Consider the following 20,120-nt stretch of genomic DNA (forward strand, 5'->3'; position numbering starts at 1 on the left):
TTTATTTTGGTGAGAGTAAGGAGTGGTTCAAGCCGTAGACTTCCCCCCAAAAAGGGACGAACCCTGAAGACAAATTTCGTTACAATACTGCACTCTAGTATTTCAAAATGTACCTTCTGATTGATAATGGAATGATCCAAATGACCTACCAACCAATCATTTGATGAGTTTTCTAGATCTAAAAAAGTCAGATATCTGAGTTTTCGAGATCTAGAAAAGTCAGATCAGATAGATCTGAGTTTTCTAGATCTGAGTTTTCTAGACACCCTCGTATGTGTTATGAATAGGGATCTGTGCTGTACACATTGAGTTGACTGACGATCTCATAACACACTTGGTTGGTCCATTATTCTTAACAAAGGGGCCATATAATAATACATGTTATAAAGTATTATCAGTTAATTAAAAGTTTTAGGTGAATTCATAGATGGAAAAGTATAATTTAAAGACTGCAAAAGTCCCTTCTTGTCGGTCATGTTATATGAATGGGGAAATTGTCTAATGCCACCATGGGCCACACTTTTTTTTCTAATGCATTGAAATTCCCATCACAATTTTTTACTAAATTAAATGTTTAAAAACATTGTAAAAAATGACCAGAATGATGAATTTTAATAATTTTTAGTGTCTATGGATTGCATTTTTTCTCCTGCCCCTTTTATTGTATGACTCAATGTGTTCCATTGATTTTAAATTTTCTTGTCAGGTACCTAGTTAGTACTGTACTAGCATGGAGGTAAAAAATCCTCCATGGTACTAGTACTCTAGTACTAGTAGTGGTAGTAGGCCTAGGAGAGTATTGTTTAAATAACGGTTAGGTTTAACCATGGCCATCACCCATCACCCATGCCGATGGCATGGTGAGGTGGTTTAACTGTACCGACAGTTTGAGTTAGCTCAATTACCTTTTTCTAAAATCAAGCAAGATGTAGCTAGTCCAAAGTAGAAAGAGTAATCACTCATTCGGTCCACATTACATAGCCTATATTACATATGTTTCGTATGGCTACTTTAGTTAGGCCTAGCTAAAGCCTGACCAACCCAACCAACCAAGGCCGTTTCTGTATTCTGTAGTCTGTTGTGTAATCAGTAGTATGGCTAGGCCTAACTGGCTAGGCCTAGTACTAGGTATACTGTAGACGGGGATCAGACGATCGGGACCACGGACGCAAGACGATCGGGCCCATATTTTGTGGTCCTGATCATCTTATGTGTTGGGCCCGATCGTCTTACCAGTTGGTCCCGATCGTCTTAGCATTAGGCCCGATAGTCTTTTGTGTTATATAAAATAATGTGCCACATTTCATTCCTAGTGCTAGTGTCAACATGCTTTTCTTGCGTAAATTAAGATTTTAATTAAAAAGGTTAATTAGATTTTTTTGATTTTATCATAATTTTCCCCTAATTAACACTTCACTAGGCCTACTGCTGGTTATAAGAACACATATTCAGTAGAATCAAATGGCGATATTTCTGTATTTTTTCAATCAATTGCTTGCTTGCGAGTTTAAGGATCTTTGGCTATGTTCGGCTTCGGGATGTTAGGCCTAGGCTTGGCTAGGGGTCGTCGGTTTCGTGTTATGGGTCGTCCAATTCGAGGTCGCCCGGGTCGTTGGGGTCGTCCAATTCGAGGTTGTCGCTTTCTACATATCCGTTGTCTCCCTGATTATACTGTCATACACTATCATACAGTGTGATGGATAATAACTTGACTAAATTAATAGCACATGCGTGAAACTTGATTCGGTATATAGGCCTAATAGTAATATATATTTTCAATTCATATTTTCTGACTTTAAATCGAATAATTATTTTTTTTAATTTTCCAAGAATGTTTTGGGCCTGATCGTCTTATTCATTGGGCCCGATCGACTTATTCATTATTAATGTTATGCGCGATTTGAACGATTTGCGCAATTTGAAATTGCGCAAAAAAAATCCTTGCGCAATTTGAATTGAAACATGTGTTTCAAATTGCGCAAGCAACGTATTAAATTGCGCAAGTAATCTGTAAATTGCGCAAGGTTTTTCGACAGATTGTGAAATCATGCACACCCATATTTTATAGTAATTTCTAAGAATGATTCAAAATTAAACATAAATATCGCATTTCCTTATTTTAGTAGTGCAAATATTGTTATAAGTTAGCATACCGTCGAAGAACCGACGAAGGAAAACGAAGCGGTGGTGTTCCACCAGGCGGGCGCGGCGCGGGCGGCCGGCTATACTACTCTAGCCTAGCTAGGGTCTGGACTACTGATACTGACTAGATTACATGGCCTAGCTTAAACTAATATTAAAAACTTAAAAAGTGAGTATTAAACATTATCTTCATTGAAATGGTCTTATTTATATAATAAAATACTAAATTTTAAACTCCTCTGCCTAGGCCTAGCCTAGCCATGTATGGGAAAATTTACAGTTCGTTTTCAAATTGCGCAAAGGTGTCATATTGCGCAAGAACTATCTTGCGCAATTTACAAATTGTGCAGCGCAATTTAAAATTGCGCAAAGATTTTCTTGCGCAATTTGAAATTGCGCAAGTTGATTGCGCAATTTGAAATTGCGCAAAAAAATCCTTGCGCAATTTTAAATTGCGCAAGAATTCTTTGCGCAATTTCAAATTGCGCAAGGATTTTTTTGCGCAATTCCAAATTGCGCAAATCGTTCAAATCGCGCATAACATTAATATTAATATATTATTGGGCCCGATCGTCTCTGGTCCCGATCGTCTTTCACCCCCTGGGCCTGCTGGCCCTTGATGGGCCCAATCGTCTCACGATTTAGGCCCGATCGTCTTGAAGTTGGTCCGATCGTGCCTGGTCCCGATCGTCTGATAACCAGGGCTAGGCCTAGTAGGTTACTGGTTAGGCCTATAGGCTAGGCCTAGTATGCTGGCCCTAGCTAGCCTAGCCTAGGGGCTAGGGCCTAGCTAGGCTAGGCCTAGATATTCAGGATAATATAACCCCGACAAAACAAAATACATTGATGGTTGTTTCGTCTTACCTATTTGACGTCTATAAATAGAAATGTAATTTCAAGTGTTTTTAATGCAAAAAAATGGTTAAATTCACATATTCAATGTAAATTAATGAAAATTAACCAACAACATCCTTCTGTGTTTCATAAAAATTAGTCGGAAGTAAAACAGTACGTAATTAAATTAAAGTAAAGTGCGCCTCCACTAAATTGTTATGGTTTGGTTGATTACGTCATTTATAATAAGGGAATTCCCCTTTTTATTATTCTAATTCTACGGACGAGCTAGCAATTCAACAAAGACAAATAATATTTGGCTTTGAATATTATAGGCTATATATAAATTACCTGACTGTAATTCAATAAATTGTACTTTTGTCGATGATAGATTCATTCGTTCAAAAAACTTTTTAAACCAGGAAACAATGTTAGATGCGTATAGGCCTATGACAATAACCAAGCTATAACGAGAAGAAGAAACGTGCTTGTGAATGTTTTTTCTGTAATCTTATAAAAGAATCCTATCTGCACCATTATAAACAGATTGTTCATAACACCAAATGCCTACAATACAATTAAGCAAGCATTGGCAAGATAATTACACCCAATCCAAAAAGGATTAGGCCTAGGCTTAGTACCGCACGTAAGCTTCGTTTGTAGGTTGGATGGATTCGGGAGTTTTAATTCCACAGCAAACGATATACAGACCGTAAGAGTAGACCATAGCTAAAGCTAAAACAACGAAGGAAATTTCTACACAATTCTCAAACTTACTTGTACTCCAACAGGTTTTCGTAAGTTCTCCTATTTATATAAGATGAATGAATATAATTTCATAGGAAGAATCATTTTGATATTTTATTTTATTTTATTCAATCAAAACTAACAGCGAAAATACCGCCACTAAACATAAAACAATACAACATCAAAAACGGAAAATACAGATATATATATATATCCAATCTGCAGACAGTACTGTTTCGATCTTATTAGATCTCGTCAGTGCAGCTCAGGTTTCGAAATGAAATGTACCGCAGAACTGGCACAGTATATAGGCTGATATATATATATATATATATATACATAACACTTGCACTGATGAAGGGCTAGTGTTGCCCGAAAGCTCTGCTAACATTTCTGGCTGTTTACTTTATCGTTTTGATTTAGCTTTTCGCTTTTTATTTTTGTATCTCCATTGAGATCCAGCCACTGATACCCACAGCATTGTCATTTTTTTCAGTAATTTGCCTTTGGATTTATATATACATAACATATATATATATATATACAGAAAAACAAATTACTCAATTAAATGGAAAATTATAAAGAAATGCAAACCTTACTCAAAATAACAAAAGATGTAATTTATGTAATATGAAAAGTATATTATTATGTCAACCAGAGCTATGCTCACTGAACCGTAAGAACGAGTTAGTCTCAACTTGTAGACATAGGAAAAAATTCTTACTAAATTGCAGATCCAAATAGTTTATCTAAAACAATAGGCTATTGTATACGACTTCCTGATAACTCACTTCTATAAAGTACTATGAGACAACTGTGTCACTTATGTTTTATATTTCACCTGAAGAGTGCGGCCAGCTACACGCTGGTCGTACGAAACAAATTTGTAGTGATTAAAACAATGAAGTAACCAAGTTTTCTGCTGTTATTTTATTTATATATATATATATATATATATATATATATATTAGTTTATCTATTGATAAACCTGGTCTTTCTACATCCGTCCACTACAAAGATACTGACGCGCACACTTATTTAAATTACAACTCTTCGCATCCTCCAGCTTGTAAGAATGCTATACCGTATTCGCAACTTGTTAGACTTCGACGTTTATGTAGCGATGATGATGACTTTAACATCAAAGCATCTGAGATGATCGATTTTTTCAATGCACGCGAATATCCATCTGACATTACTGTGAAATCTCTAAGAAAAGTTTGCCAGTTAACGCACGAGGACACATTACAACCTACACATAATACAAATGCTTGTGACCGCATACCTCTAGTCCTCACGTATCATCCTATGAATAAGAAGGTTATTAACATTGTCCGCGATAACTTTTCAATTTTGACTGAAGATAAATCCGCTACAAAAGATATTTTTCAAGAACCACCCATGATAGCTTACAGACGTGATCAAAGCATTAAAGACACTTTAGTTAAATCTAAATTACAAAACAAAGGTAATGAATCAACTGGAACATTCAAATGTAATAGAAATAGATGTTCAACATGTAATTACGTTTCATGTTCAAACCAAATAGTAGGACCTTCTGGTAATTATGTTATCACAGATCGTATTACGTGCACCACTAGAAATCTAGTTTATTGTATTTCGTGTACTAAATGTAATATGCTTTATATTGGTGAAACTAAACGCAGGTTAGGTGATAGGTTTGTAGAACATTTAAGGTCTATTAAACTAAAGACTCCCGGATTACCTGTAGCCACCCATTTTTGTAATAATGAGCATTCCCTTTCAGATATTACTATTTCTGGTGTTAAAGTATGTAATGGTTCTGAGACATCTCGTAGAATTATAGAAGAAAGAATAATTGTAAAGCTTGGCACTCTTGCCCCTACCGGCATAAATGTACAATTTAGATCCTTTAAACATTAATTTTGCCAGAGACATTCACATATTAACAATTATTTACACTTGAAGCTTTTGTCTTTGTTTTAAATTTCCTGCTTTATAAGCACATTCCTGCTTTGTACACCATAGCTTTTGGAGGCGTGCCTTTATAACTATGCCTTTTGTTTGTTAACATCTTTGATTGGCTGATTTGTTTTATTATGTAATTTTGTGACTTATATATGTTATCCTTTGTTACAATTGTTTTCACCTGATGATGGGCTATGCCCGAAACATGTCGTTGAAATAAATCTATATTGAGGCAGTTTTAACTTATTTGATCTTGATTTTTTTCTATATCCTGCCTATGCAGCTCTTTGATTTATATATATATATAAAAACCTAACACTAAAATTTACAAGATAAGTTCTATTTGATAACTTCTGAACATCGTGGTTCTGGAGCTAGCGAGCTGTACACAGAGCATAGTTGTTGTTTGGTTGACATAACAGGGTATTCCCCTACACAGGTCTCCGCGTGCGTGTGTGACGTGTCCAGTCAGCTGCTTGATAGAGAAAGCATGCAGCTCACACGCAAGTGCAAGATGCAATGGTTGAGTGAATTCAGGAATCATCTTAATTCCATGGTTTTTTACCTAAACACCACATGATGGTGAATATGCCTGTTAAAGTCTCAATGATACGATCCCTAATGTACCATGTTGTTGCTAGGAGGCTTGAAAGGAGGAGGGATCTAGCCTAATTTCGGTCGGCAAGAGAATGCCGTCCTCTGACAATATAAGGTCGGCAATATTAAGGTCGGCAATTGAAATTTGTGGGCTGGAAATTACACCAACAATATAGTTCATAAACAAAAGAGAATAGCCGGAAATGCGATTTGCGGCCATAGGCCTATAGAGAAAAAAAATGAGATGTTTGTAAATCGTTTTTAACGACTTACAATGCGCTAGAACGCCAAAATTTCCAGGGGCCGTCGGCCCCTGGATCCCGACCGGGGGCCCTTGGCGGCCCCCTGGCCCCCAGCCAATGTTTGCTCGCTTCGCTCGCAAAGCTACGCCACCCCTATTTCAATATCCTGGATCCGCCCCTGGGTTCCACTAAACAACTTAACGATCCACCCCGCCGTCAAACCTGGTTACGGCCCTGGGTGTAGCCCTGTTGTTGTGTGCCGCCGGTGGTGGTATGTAGGCCTACTTTATTGGCGTTTTATTTGGCAGGTCATACGTGCGAATTGAGTAGGACCTACGAGAGAGGCCAGGCCAAGGACTAAACAATTAATAAACAAAACAACTTGGCATTACGATTTTATATTTCAACAGTCTCGATCGTACATTCAGCACTGTACGTACTCGATCTTTTTCATTTTGAAACAAAATGATCATTGGTTGATTCGAAATCCATATTTACATATCGCCCGCCCCATATAGCCAAATACGGTATGATAACCTACGTCATTCTTATCGGATGTTTGCGGTCTGCAAATCGATTTCTATACGTGTTTCACAAGTCTGTATTTTCAGACAAAAATCGCGGTCGAAATAAAAACAAATAAATAAAAAAAAAAAGATAATACAGACTTGGGGCAATTTCAGACAAAAATCGCGGTCGAAATAAAAACAAATAAATAAAAAAAAAAGATAATACAGACTTGGGGCAAGTCTAAAACTTCCATTGAACAGCGTCGATTCGACGGGACTGACACATGGAGAAATTGAATTGAAAATTACGGAACAATATTTAAGGTGAGGACGTATTTGTATAAAGATAAAAGTGCCCTGCCGTCATTCATAAACCTACAATTTCTCCATATCAGGCCCATCATTCTATTAGCTTTTGACAACGCATTGATTAATATGTGAACACAAATTTAATTTACTACTGTATCAATAAAAATACCTAAATCTTTCTCTACATAAAATAAAGTGAAAAAGCATCCTGTGGAGTGGTAATCACTTTAATCAATTTCAGATCGTCAGCAAACAACAGACTCGGAATGATTACATTTTAAAGGAAGATCGTTAATAAATAGATTAACGCTGTGGCTAAAGATACGGTACCGTATTCTAACTTCTGTTTACTAAAGGTACGGTAAAATTGCATTACGTCATAATCAGCCAATGGGGTGCTGGTACGTGTGTGACGTCATCGTATAAGGACTTTTGATTTTTTTTCATATCATCGCGTCTGTTGCATGATATGTAGACAATTCCTGTCGGCGGCGCCAGGCTGCATGGATGTGTGTGTGCGCGCTGATCGGAGGGTTTTATTTTTATTCCAAATGGCCTATAGGCCTATATTTTTTATTAAACTTTGTTTACAATGGTGACCATAAACAACAAGCAAATGCGGACAATAAAGGGGCCCTCAAATACTATGATTTTTTAGACAGTAGCCCCAGGTCTGAGTCACAGAAATCAGCGCACACATGCAGCTGGCCCCAGCCTGGCATCGCTTTCCCTACACAAACAAACTCATATAATGAGGTTATAGTACGTAGTAAGTAGGCCTAGGCCTCTTTTGAAACGGTTTTCTGTATTCTAGAATTAAAATCAACATGTTTTGGCTTTTCAATAATAATAACAGACGTAGGCTACATTTAGTTTTTGTCACACACGACGGCGATAATATAGAGATAAATGAAACATAAAGAAAATGCGGTTGATCACTGTTTTCCCGATATGAAAAAAATCCAAAGTCCTTATACGATGACGTCACACACGTACCAGCACCCCATTGGCTGGTTATGACGTAATGCAATTTTACCGTACCTTTAGTAAACAGAAGTTAGAATACGGTACCGTATCTTTAGCCACGGCGATAAACTAAAATAAGCGGGCCCAGGATCGAGCCCCGCGGCGGAACGCCCAATGGGCGCGTTTATACAACACGCTATTACACGCATATTCTACACGCCTACGAGAAGTGTGTTGTATAACAACAAAGAGATTCCGTGTAATGAGATTTTAATTGCAAAAAAGGCTACTTGGCTGAATCCTAACCTAAAATTTGGTGGATTCCCGGTCGCCGTTACCGTGTTGGAAGTGTCCTCAGGGTATATTTTGACCGCTCGTTAAAACAGGTCGTAATATCAATCATGTCATGCGACGTCTAACAAGATTGGGCCCATTTATTGCTGCTTCGCTGCCAGTAATCATCCTCCTACCACGTCTTACGCCTAGCCTGGTTGGGCCAACTCGTAGTGGTAGTAGGCCTCTCTCTAGACTATCGTTTCCCACTCCAAACAGAATAAAAAATAACATCGCAAAAATGGCATCTTCTTCCATAGTGTATAGATGAAACAATGAAACCCTTAAAATAACTTTTATTAATTTAAATGAACCGAGAACAAAATAAACACCAATGCAAACGTGAACAAACACAATAATGAAAATGGTAAAAACCGCCCGAATACATCGGACAGCGAGGAGGCGACGATGATTGTTGACAACCCAGCCAACAATTCAATTCAAGCGATCAACGATTTGACCTTTTATCCTAGCATGCACTGCGTGTTGATGAAACTTCCGGTACAACACGGTATCGTGATTTCTAAGGGTCTGTTTCTGCTGCATAACGCAATTTAACCGGTTATTTTAAAATAGATTAAAAATAGATAACAATAACAAGACCGCGTTTCTGCTCAATTTGTGCTCCGAAATAACCGGTTAAATCTATGGGTGGTCGTCGAGCAAAACGTCATCATTACCCAAAATGCAATACACTCAGACGGAAGTAGAAGTTGGCTGTTTGTTTACATCGACGTCGTGAGTACACACGTGTGTATTATATCGCCGAACATCTCACTCAAACATGTTAAAAAAATAAAATGTTGTCTCCAGGTCTACAAGTTTTGTTTTTTGTAAAGCCTACTTACATCGCTAATAAAATTAATTCTCATGGCGCCTTCAATAACATGATGGGGAGGTCGTGCAGCGCCCGATCGCCTAAACTAGGATAATTTTTATCCTCAACAAAGGCGATGACATACGGCCCTTCCCACGTGAACGACTGTTGTCTTTCGCGAGCGCGGTCCTACAAAACACCAAACGGAAACAAAAACGAGACTCAGAATGTTGCAATACTTACCAAACGAAAGTAGATAATTGTTAAATAATTATGAAAACCCAACTTTTATAGCAAAAATCGTCCGAATTTATGTTAAAAACGATGAGTTTAGCCACAAAAACTTAAATCAAACGAGAGTATCCAAGTCATAGAATATCGCACGCATATAGTGCCTTTAATAAAATAATGAGTATTGAACATTATTTCGTATATTTATGTACTAACATAAATAATAACACATTTCTATGCTTAATAAAATCATATTTAATATATTATCAAAGGCTCTGATTACCTTTGTTTTCGGTCGATGTGATGTTTTTCTAAAAAATTATAGTATGTAAAACGATCAAAGTAAGAATGTTCATTGTTCTCCTATTAAAGAAGGCACTAAGGGCATGCCATAAATACGCTCGTTTGGATTAAGTTTTTGTTGCTAAATTCATCGTTTATAACATAAATTCGGATGATTTTTGCTATAAAATTTGGGTTTTCATAATTAATTAACCATTATCTACTATCGTTTGGTAGGTATTTGCAACATTCTGAGTTCCTTTTGTTTCCGTTTTGGTGTTTATATAGGGGACCATCCATATCTTTCGCGAGCGTGTACTAACGCCTCAAATTGCTTAGCTTGGGTAGTCCCCGGAACTCCACCCCAAACTCCTCTTTTACTTTCGCAAAAATGCTCTTATTTATTATCTGTGATTCTTTTCTATTCCCTGCCATCCTTCCCCGTACTTTCTCTCCCCCCACAACTGAATAACATATCTTGTGATTTCATTCATCCACATACATGTTCCCCAGTGGGCAAAAATTGGTTGAATTAACGTTAATTCAACGTTATCTGCAAACGTTGAAATAACGTTGAAAAAGTGGTTGAAAATGAAAGTTTGCCTCAACGTAAATGTCAACGTTGAATCAACATAGAAATTATCAACGTTGAAACAACGTTAAAATAAGTAACGTTGAAATAACGTTGAAAAAATGGTTGAAAATGAAAGTTTGCCTCAACGTAAATGTCAACGTTGAATCAACATAGAAACTATCAACGTTGAAACAACGTTAAAATAAGTAACGTTGAAATAACGTTGAAAAAATGGTTGAAAATGAAAGTTTGCCTCAACTTAAATGTCAACGTTGAATCAACATAGAAATTATCAACGTTGAAACAACGTTAAAATAGGTAACGTTGAAATAACGTTGAAAAAATGGTTGAAAATGAAAGTTTGCCTCAACGTAAATGTCAACGTTGAATCAACATAGAAATTATCAACGTTGAAACAACGTTAAAATAGGTAACGTTGAAATAACGTTGAAAATGAAAGTTTGCCTCAACAAAAATGTCAACGTTGATTCAACATAGATTATCAACGTTGAAACAACGTAAAAATGTCTACGTTGAAATTATCAATGTTGATTCAATGTTGACATTATTAACGTTGAAACAACGTAATAATTAAGTTGAAATGAAAATTTTCATCAACGTAAATTTAAACATAGATTTAACGTTGAAATTTGATTTGTTGAATTACTATATCCAATTTGAATCAACGGTTTTAAAGTAGTTAGTAGTAAAGTTACTGTTACATCGCAGAATCCATCAATAGAGACATTTTATAAATACTGTATATCTTACTAATCTTTAATTTCTATAAAAACATAAAATAACATTTAATCAGGTGTTATCAAATCATCAGGCAAAATCCAAGCAACAATCAAATAATGTACATCCTCACTGACAGTTCTCAGGTACCAATGTTAAGTATAAAAAATATACTAATAACCAGTTTGTAATATGTTTGCCAACTAACATGATTGAATAACTATAAATATTGGCTGATTACAGTAAAACACAATAAATACAACACACGTCACAGGTGCCTTGTGCTAATGTTGCAGAAGTCCAAATGATGGTAATAACACAATACTGTAATTGCATTGTTCCGATTAGTCAATAAACAGTTGCCTCGATTCCTGTGTTGACATTGTCCTATGCTTTCCAAAAGTGTGGCAATATTATTTTTCCAAACCTGAAACAAATTCAATCAAGTTACTGTAGTTTTAAACAAAAATAATACAGTAAAAAATTAATTGTTGAAAGATTTATTGTCCCCAAAAAACATGAACAATGAAGATTAATACAATCATACTTCGAATACCTTGCCATTTTGCAATTTTAACAATTTAGATATTCACTTGCCGTAGAAAATAAACAAAAACAATAAAGATTTCACTTAACAAAAATACAAAATAAACAGTACATTTAACCAAAAACCAAAATTGTTTGTTTAAATTGTCCACCTTTTAAGGTACAAATGCATTTTTTAAAATCTAATTTTTGGTCAAAGTGAACAACTCTATAGTGACGGCATATTCAACAAAACATTTAAAAAAAAATTGTTCAGTTCAATTATATCTTTAACACATTGTTCAAAAATCATACTGTACATAAACAAAAATTCAATTCAGAACATCATTTCACACTTACTCGTAAACTATGCAATCAATTCAATTTATGTAAATAATATTGCAACACTGTATTAATATTTACGCCGTGGTTAGGATTCCGGCAACGAAACTCAACTGCCCAGCGTTAGGGAATCCTACACGCTATTTCGCATGCCCAGAGCGAGGTATTCGGCGACTCTATTTTTGTCTACAACAGACCAAAGCGTGGTTCCCACTAGCGACGCAACACAAGGACGTAACGCAACGCAAGTAAATTGACCAATCACAAGCGATGGCTTATTCGCTTGTGATTGCTAACTGTCTATAACTTCGCTTGTCATTGGTTAAAACGCTTGCGTTGCGTTTACGTCCTTGCGTTACGTTCTAGTGGGAACCAAGCTTTACAGCGATGGATCATTTTAATAGCTGCGCCACGGCGAACTAGCGGCCTACATGCCTACTAATACTAGTAGGCCTACCAGCTAGATGTGACCATTGGGCCTATTTATTTCGTAATTAAATTTGCTTCATTCATATATAAACTTTATATATTTATGAATTATAATTGCATGACTAGTTTTAATTTTTATGATTTTTCAAGTACAAAATAAAAGATTTCATATAACGCATTTATACTGTACATAACATCATGCAATCGTATACAAGTTGATTTGTTGACAGCAGCCGCCGTGCGGATGTGAAAAAATAAAACAGACCTATTCGGGAGAAGTCGGTGTCGCAACGCTACGCTATTCATTTTCGTACATTTCTTGAAATATGCAAGCTGATTCTTATCAATATCATAATAATTATTTTAACGCGTGGCATAATTATTAATTCATGTATGGCCTAGGCCAAGTTTCATCCATCGCTCTCTCCCCCGCGCGACGACTAACTAGGCCACAGCAAAGATATCTTTGGCTACACAGTACATCCCTAGTTAACACTCCGACTCTCGGGTAATGTGGTGCGCGGTCTGTGGCACTAGTGCAAGCTATAATTACTTCGCTCTGGGCATGCGCAATAGCGTGTCGGATTCCCTAACGATGGGAAGTTGAGTTGCGGTGCCGGAATCCTAACCACGGCGTAATATTTATTCAATTCAATATTAAAGTTAAGAACTATAAATACCAACCTTTTGTATATAAAAATATTGATCATCCATTAGATTTTTCTCGTTTGATTCACATAGAAAAGATTATAGGCCTACATGTACTTCATTATTTTGTACTCTAGCTAGGCATAGGCCTAAGGGCCTTAGCTAGGCCTACAATCTGAAATAAAGAAAGCGAGTAAGTTTAACAAATAGCCGTCCTAGGCTAGGCAAGCAACATGTGTTTGTATACTATTAACACTAATAATAGCATTAGCAGCTACTGTAGACAGCCTAGCAGAAAGCTAGCTAGGCTAGGCCAACTAATTAAATATTATAATGTTATATTTATGTATACTTTTGGATAAATAAAGAAAGTATTATTGAACTAAAAGGCCTAGCCTAGGCCTAATACATACCATTTTATAACCATAAAGTACAGAACTGTAGTTATCCTTGGCAAGGCAAATGTTTGCACTTGACATGCATAATACTAAATGCTTCCACTAGGCCTAGTGAGTGAATTCAGTTCATCAGTTTGGCAGCCTGCCTAGCCTACTAGCCTAGCCTATATAGGCCTAGGCCTAGCCTACCAGGCTATAGCCTAGCTATGCATGTGTGGCCTAGACTAGCTAGAGGCTAGCTATTGTTTGATAAGGGTAAAATAGTCAAGCTCAAAGCTTATAAATTAGTAGATTACAAATAAAAAAGATTGTTTTCCTACCTCAAAACATACTTATTTGACAATTTCAATGATGAGCCTTTTTTTTCTACACACCACTACTACTGTAGGCCTAGCCTATGTCGAAGTAACTGAAATTACTGACACCAGTTTCAAAATTTTATCAAAACGAAACTAACCAATGACAAGCACGTATCTTATGAAATTTGATCTTGCATGAAAGGATCATTCAATTTTCAACAACTTCTTAGAACATTTTTGTATTATACAGAGACAATTTGCCAATCTAAAATTCCTAAATAACCAATAATCATTTGTTTTACAATAAAGGATGATAAAATAAACCGCCAACTGAAATCTAATGTTAATTTAACGTTGAAACATCAATGGCAATGCACTTAAACAATTATTTAATATTAAACGTTAAAAACATGTCATTTTAACCAAAGTATTAAATAGAATTTATCTTTAATTTAACGTTTAATTAACATTGAAAAAAAAAATAATAATTGTTTGAAAAAACAACATAATTTCAAGAGTTTTTCAACGTTGAAAACATGTCATTTGAAAATGACAACTGGATTTCAACGTTAAAATAACGTTGGAATAACATTGAAAAACAAAAATAATAACTGTTTGAAAAAAATTACTAGTTAGAAATACAATGTTATTTCAACGTTGGATCAACATTGATAAATTAACGTAAATTACTAGTTAGAAAGACAATGTTATTTCAACGTTGGATCAACATTGATAAATTAACGTAAATTTCTAGTTAAAAATACAATGTTATTGCAACGTTGGATCAACATTGATAAATTAATGTAAATTTCTTGTTAAAAATACAATGTTATTTCAACGTTGGATCAACATTGATAAATTAACGTAAATTTCTAGATATAAAGACAATGTTATTTCAACGTTGTATCAACATTGATAAATTAACGTAAATTACTAGTTAGAAAGACAATGTTATTTCAACGTTGGATCAACATTAATAAATTAACGTAAATTTCTAGTTAAAAATACAATGTTATTTCAACGTTGGATCAACATTAATAAATTCACGTAAATTTCTAGTTAAAAATACAATGTTATTTCAACGTTGGATCAACATTGATAAATTAACGTAAATTATTAATTAAAAATACAATGTTATTTCAAGGTTGGATCAACATTGATAAATTAACGTAAATTACTAGTTAAAATACAATGTTATTTCAACGTTGGATCAACATTGATAAATTAACGTAAATTTCTAGTTAAAAATACTATGTGATTTTAACGTTGGATCAACATTGATAAATTAACGTAAATTACTAGTTAAAAATACAATGTTATTTCAACGTTGGATCAACATTGATAAATTAACGTAAATTTCTAGTTAAAAATACTATGTGATTTTAACGTTGGATCAACATTGATAAATTAACGTAAATTACTAGTTAGAAAGACAATGTTATTTCAACGTTGGATCAACAATGATAAATTAACTTAAATTACTAGTTAAAAAGACAATGTTATTTCAACGTTGGATTAACATTCATAAAGTAACGTAAATTTCTAGTTAAAAATACAATGTTATTTCAACGTTGGATCAACATTAATAAATTAACGTAAATTTCTAGTTTAAAATACATTGTTATTTCAACGTTGGATCAACATTGATAAATTAACGTAAATTACTAGTTAAAAATACAATGTTATTTCAACGTTGGATCAACATTGATAAATTAACGTAAATTACTAGTTAAAAATACAATGTTTTTTCAACTTTGGATCAACATTGATAAATTAACGTAAATTTCGAGTTAAAAATACAATGTGATTTTAACGTTGGATCAACATTGATAAATTAACGTAAATTTCTAGTTAAAAATACAATGTTATTTCAACGTTGGATCAACATTGACAAATTAACGTAAATTACTAGTTAGAAAGACAATGTTATTTCAACGTTAAATCAACATTGATAAATTAACGTAAATTACTAGTTAGAAGGACAATGTTATTTTAACGTTGGATCAACATTGATAAATTAACGTAAATTTCTAGTTAAAAATACAATGTTATTTCAACGTTGAATCAACATTTATAAATTAACGTAAAACATTTGTTTTAAAAACAATGTTATTTCAACGTTGGATCAACATTGATAAATTAACGTAAAACATTTGTTAGAAAGACAATGTTATTTCAACGTTAAACCAACATTTATTAATTAACATAAATTACTAGTTAAAAAGAAAATGTTATTTCAACGTTGATTCAATGTTTATTACTAAACGTAAAAAAAATAGTTAGGGAAAAAATGTTATTTCAACGTTGATTCAACATTTGAAAAACGCTGACAACATGATTTCAACAAATAAACTATATTTCAACGTTGATTCAACGTTGAAATTATGTTCTGTGCCCACTGGGTCACTTCTTCGTTCGACTGTCAAAACCACGAGGAAAACACACACATCGTATGCGACGGTATCTGACCCGGGGTCACAACTGTCAATCAAATAACCGTTATTTCGTGTTGCAGCTAAGAATTGCTAAGCGATAACCGGTTAAACGGCGTTCTAACACCGATTTAAATTGGTGTTTTTAACCGGTTATTTTGCGCTGCCTTTTAACCGGTTACCACAAATGTGTCCTGTTTCTGCTGCCAAGAAAATGGAGTTAATTTATTCACACTGATTTTAATTTATTCACACCGATTTTAACCGGTTATTTTCTATGCAGCAGAAACAGGCCCTAGTATAACATTAACAGCAAACGTTAAGGTGGGTTGACCTCGGTCCGAACAACACGCTAAAAATTAAAGTTGTATTGTCCCCCAAAACATGAAAAATAAAGATGAAAAAAATCAAATTTTGAATAGACCATTTTGTAGTTATAATAAAGTTATTCACTTTCGCCGAAAAAAAATCCGGAAAAAATATTGATTTCGCTTATAAAAAATCAAAATAAGTTTACCCTTTTTTCGAACTCATAAGTTCAGAAATTCCAAAATAACGATGGTTAGCTAACAGCTCATAAATATGCATGATATGTTAATGAGTATCCAAACAGGGGGGAGATCCGATCTGTTCACCACGTAAACATGTGCGAAGAAAGTGCTGTGCTGGGGTACGGTTTCCCTGATCGTATGATGTAAAAAGCTGTGCCGTTAATTTGCTGGTAAGTAGAATTCTATTTTAGATGAATGACACATCCTCCTGTATAATAGTTTTTGGCGTATAGTTATAGGCTTAGCTATCTAGGCTAGGGCTATAATATAAGCCTACTTCTACTATCTAGTAGGGCCTAGGCCTAGTTAGTACTGTAGTTTACTGCTGTGTAGTGTAGTGTAGCAGCAGCTGTAGGCAGGCAGATAATCGGGTCAGAAAAGTAGACGGGAACCCACTTTGAGGCCTAGCTAGGTCCTATATATCGTACTCACCTAGCTAAGCCATCACTCCACAACTAGCTACAGGAAATAGGCCTACTATGTTGATGTACCACTGATATACATTTGGAGCTCGAATTAATTTTAAAGTCTAAAAAAAGACTAACTGATGACAAAAAACGAACATTTGGAAAATGATCAGCATACAGTACCAAGAAGTTGCCGGTAGAATAGATTGTTGTTGATAGCAACCAAAACGAAAACACTAGTAATTAGACTAGGCCTTTTTTAGGGAGGAGATGCACTTTTCAGGGATTCCTTACTGTACATTAGTACCCCAAATTGAAAACTTCAGATTCATGTACAGAAATAATAATTATATGTATGCAATAAATTGTGAAATATTTAACTTTTCTATTTGACTTTTGTATTTATACATCATTGTTTTTCAATTTATAGACTTAAGCTAATGAAGACTGGAACAGCATTTTAAAGGCAACTGGCAGTAGACTCGGTAGTGGAACACAAGATAAATATTGGATGACTATCATAAAGCATTAGGCAAATGTGTTGGTTGTTTTCCAGCTTTTAAAATGTTGTATAGTTTTCATAATTCGAGCAATAACATTTGTATACAGCATTAAATAAATAAAAAATACTACTACAGTACATGAGATAAAATCACCATAATTTTAATGTGTGAAGATTTACAGTACAGTACAGTAAAAAATGAGTTAATTACTAGTATATTTCATTGAATTTCTGCATTATTGTTGACAATTTATTTTCAACTATTAATTGATGTGTTGATTGTGGCATTACAGCAATAGCTTGTCTTCTGTGATTGTTCATCCATTTTAAAGTGTCATAGTAAGAAACGTTCAAATAAATATTGTGAATGTTGCTACCACATTTTGTGTTGATTTCTTCACCATTTTCCACTACTTGCTCATATTGTTCATTCAAGTGTGTTAATACCTATTAAAAGAAAGACATTATTTATTAAAATATGTACATAAAAAGTTTAATTGTGTGAATGTTGGTTTGAACGTTATTGCTTTGGAAGAATTTTCAACATAACAGTACTAAGTACTGTAAAGTACACATTCCAAAAAATATTTAACTTAGATTATTTGGTCATTTTCTCTAAAATAATTACATTATTGGATGTACAGTATAGGCCTAGTTACAATTTTCACAAATTTATATTAGCATTAAAATCTAATTAATCATGAAGGAAAAACCAAGCACCATAATCTCTCCTGGCCCTGGTGGTGACCTTATTTTCTATTTTTGGCAGCCATTCACAAGTTTTCGCTTTTTGAGTTTCGCTGCTCTTATGTATAATTTTTTTTAATCACAAACTCTACATAGAAAAGAAAATTAAATGTTTTAAAATGAATGAAAAGTGATATGAATAATGATAAATTAAAGACTATTATTAATATTATAGTATTATACTAAAAATAAGACGAGTTGGTGGTGTCGAAATTCACACAAGTCACAATAAAACCATGGAGGTATAAAATATTTTATTTTTATACCTCCATGCTAAAACCTTATTCCTTACTCCATGCTCACAGATGAATGTTATAGGCCTAATCCTATTTAAAGCTAGGTTGGCAATAACTATTAATAAGGCTTACAAGTTGTATCTATTAGTATTAGCTAGGCCTGCTACTCACTCAGGGTGAACCCTCACTCAGGCCTACAACTAGGCCCAGTACGGTTTACGATGAAATCGGTCGCGTGTGAAATCGGTCGCGTTTGAAATCGGTCGCGATAAAATCAACTTCCGGTATTTTGTATGGCGCGCCGCTAGAGCTATACGTTTGAAATCGGTCGCCCTTGAAATCGGTCGCGCTATTTTGTATGGAGCGAGATGCATGCTGGCGGGATTTACATTTTCTTCGTTTATATAGTCTAGATTTAATTGATATTTTTTAGGAACCAGATTATTTATGTGGATATTTTTTATTTTGGTTAATAATATTTATTATCAATCATTTTTTTTTATTTCACAGGTCTCGAAGAAGGACCGTGTCTTTTCAAAATGGCCATTTCTAAACACGTTTAAATATTTTATTAGGCATATAATAATTTACCTCTATTTTATTATATGTACTGTAATTAATATATTATACTGTATAGAGAATATACGTCTGTGTCTTTTAGTAATACAGTATTATGCAAACAATTACGTAAAAGAGAACAATTTATTTAAAAACAATAAACGTTACAATGTATAACCCGTAAAGCCAGCGTATCCATTTTTATACTTATGCATAATGTGGCAGATATATCATATATTGGACCACCTTATTTTAATTTCTATTTTATTTATGTCCGTACGCTATGTAGGATTAAGTAGAGGCCTATAATGATTATTGTTGAGGAAAATCACGTGTATATTTTTATTTCTAATGTTTAGGCCTAAAATAGTTTCTAGTAAAAATGATTATTATATGCGGGTCGTTAAAAGACGAGTTACTGAAATAAACCCCGAAATAGGCCATAACGTGGATGCGCCTTCTATGATCGTGCAGACGACGTTAACTGCACGTTATTTTGCTGACGGGGATTCCCCTTAAAAAAACACGCACTAGTGTGTCAAATCATGGACAAAACACGTACTACGATCGTTGTCCATGGCCATGTAAAGATGACGTATAGGCCTATTACTAACCATACGTTTGAAACATCTATATATAGGCCTCTGCACTGCACGTGTTTTTGTGAAACATAGTTCCATGGTGAAACGATGTATATAATTTACGTATATAGGCCTACGTCGGCGATACTATAGTTTTTAATTTGAATATTTCTTCATTTATAATAATCACTTTA

The 20,120-nt window shown here is 34.5% G+C and overlaps 1 protein-coding gene and 2 long non-coding RNA genes across 6 annotated transcripts in view; all 3 read right to left on the reverse strand.

Moving 5' to 3' along the window:
• The window catches only part of LOC140063232 (semaphorin-2A-like), a 47,649-nt gene extending 44,236 nt beyond the window's left edge, over positions 1-3,413 (reverse strand). For 2 of the 3 annotated variants that reach the window (XM_072109735.1, XM_072109733.1), the window contains exon 1: positions 3,007-3,127. The gene's annotated coding sequence lies outside the window, so the exon portion shown is untranslated. Of the gene's footprint in view, positions 1-3,006; positions 3,128-3,327 lie in introns of those variants that run through there. The other variant, XM_072109734.1, reaches the window with a different exon arrangement.
• A 6,860-nt stretch (positions 3,414-10,273) lies between these two features.
• On the reverse strand, positions 10,274-14,294 carry LOC140062293 (uncharacterized). Its single transcript, XR_011847467.1, has 3 exons — positions 13,934-14,294; positions 13,252-13,390; positions 10,274-11,698 (listed from the first exon to the last, which is right to left on the reverse strand). It is a non-coding gene; the product is annotated as an uncharacterized lncRNA (long non-coding RNA).
• Positions 14,295-17,940: 3,646 nt separating this feature from the next.
• On the reverse strand, positions 17,941-19,582 carry LOC140062923 (uncharacterized). 2 transcript variants are annotated; one of them, XR_011847554.1, is made up of 3 exons: positions 18,920-18,993; positions 18,525-18,639; positions 17,941-18,251 (listed from the first exon to the last, which is right to left on the reverse strand). It is a non-coding gene; the product is annotated as an uncharacterized lncRNA (long non-coding RNA). The 2 variants fall into 2 exon arrangements; XR_011847553.1 differs by having other exon boundaries at positions 18,525-19,582.
• Between the last annotated feature and the right edge of the window lie 538 nt (positions 19,583-20,120).

The sequence above is a fragment of the Antedon mediterranea genome, chromosome 11 (genome assembly GCF_964355755.1).
Source record: "Antedon mediterranea chromosome 11, ecAntMedi1.1, whole genome shotgun sequence".
In the NCBI taxonomy this organism is placed as follows: domain Eukaryota; kingdom Metazoa; phylum Echinodermata; class Crinoidea; order Comatulida; family Antedonidae; genus Antedon; species Antedon mediterranea.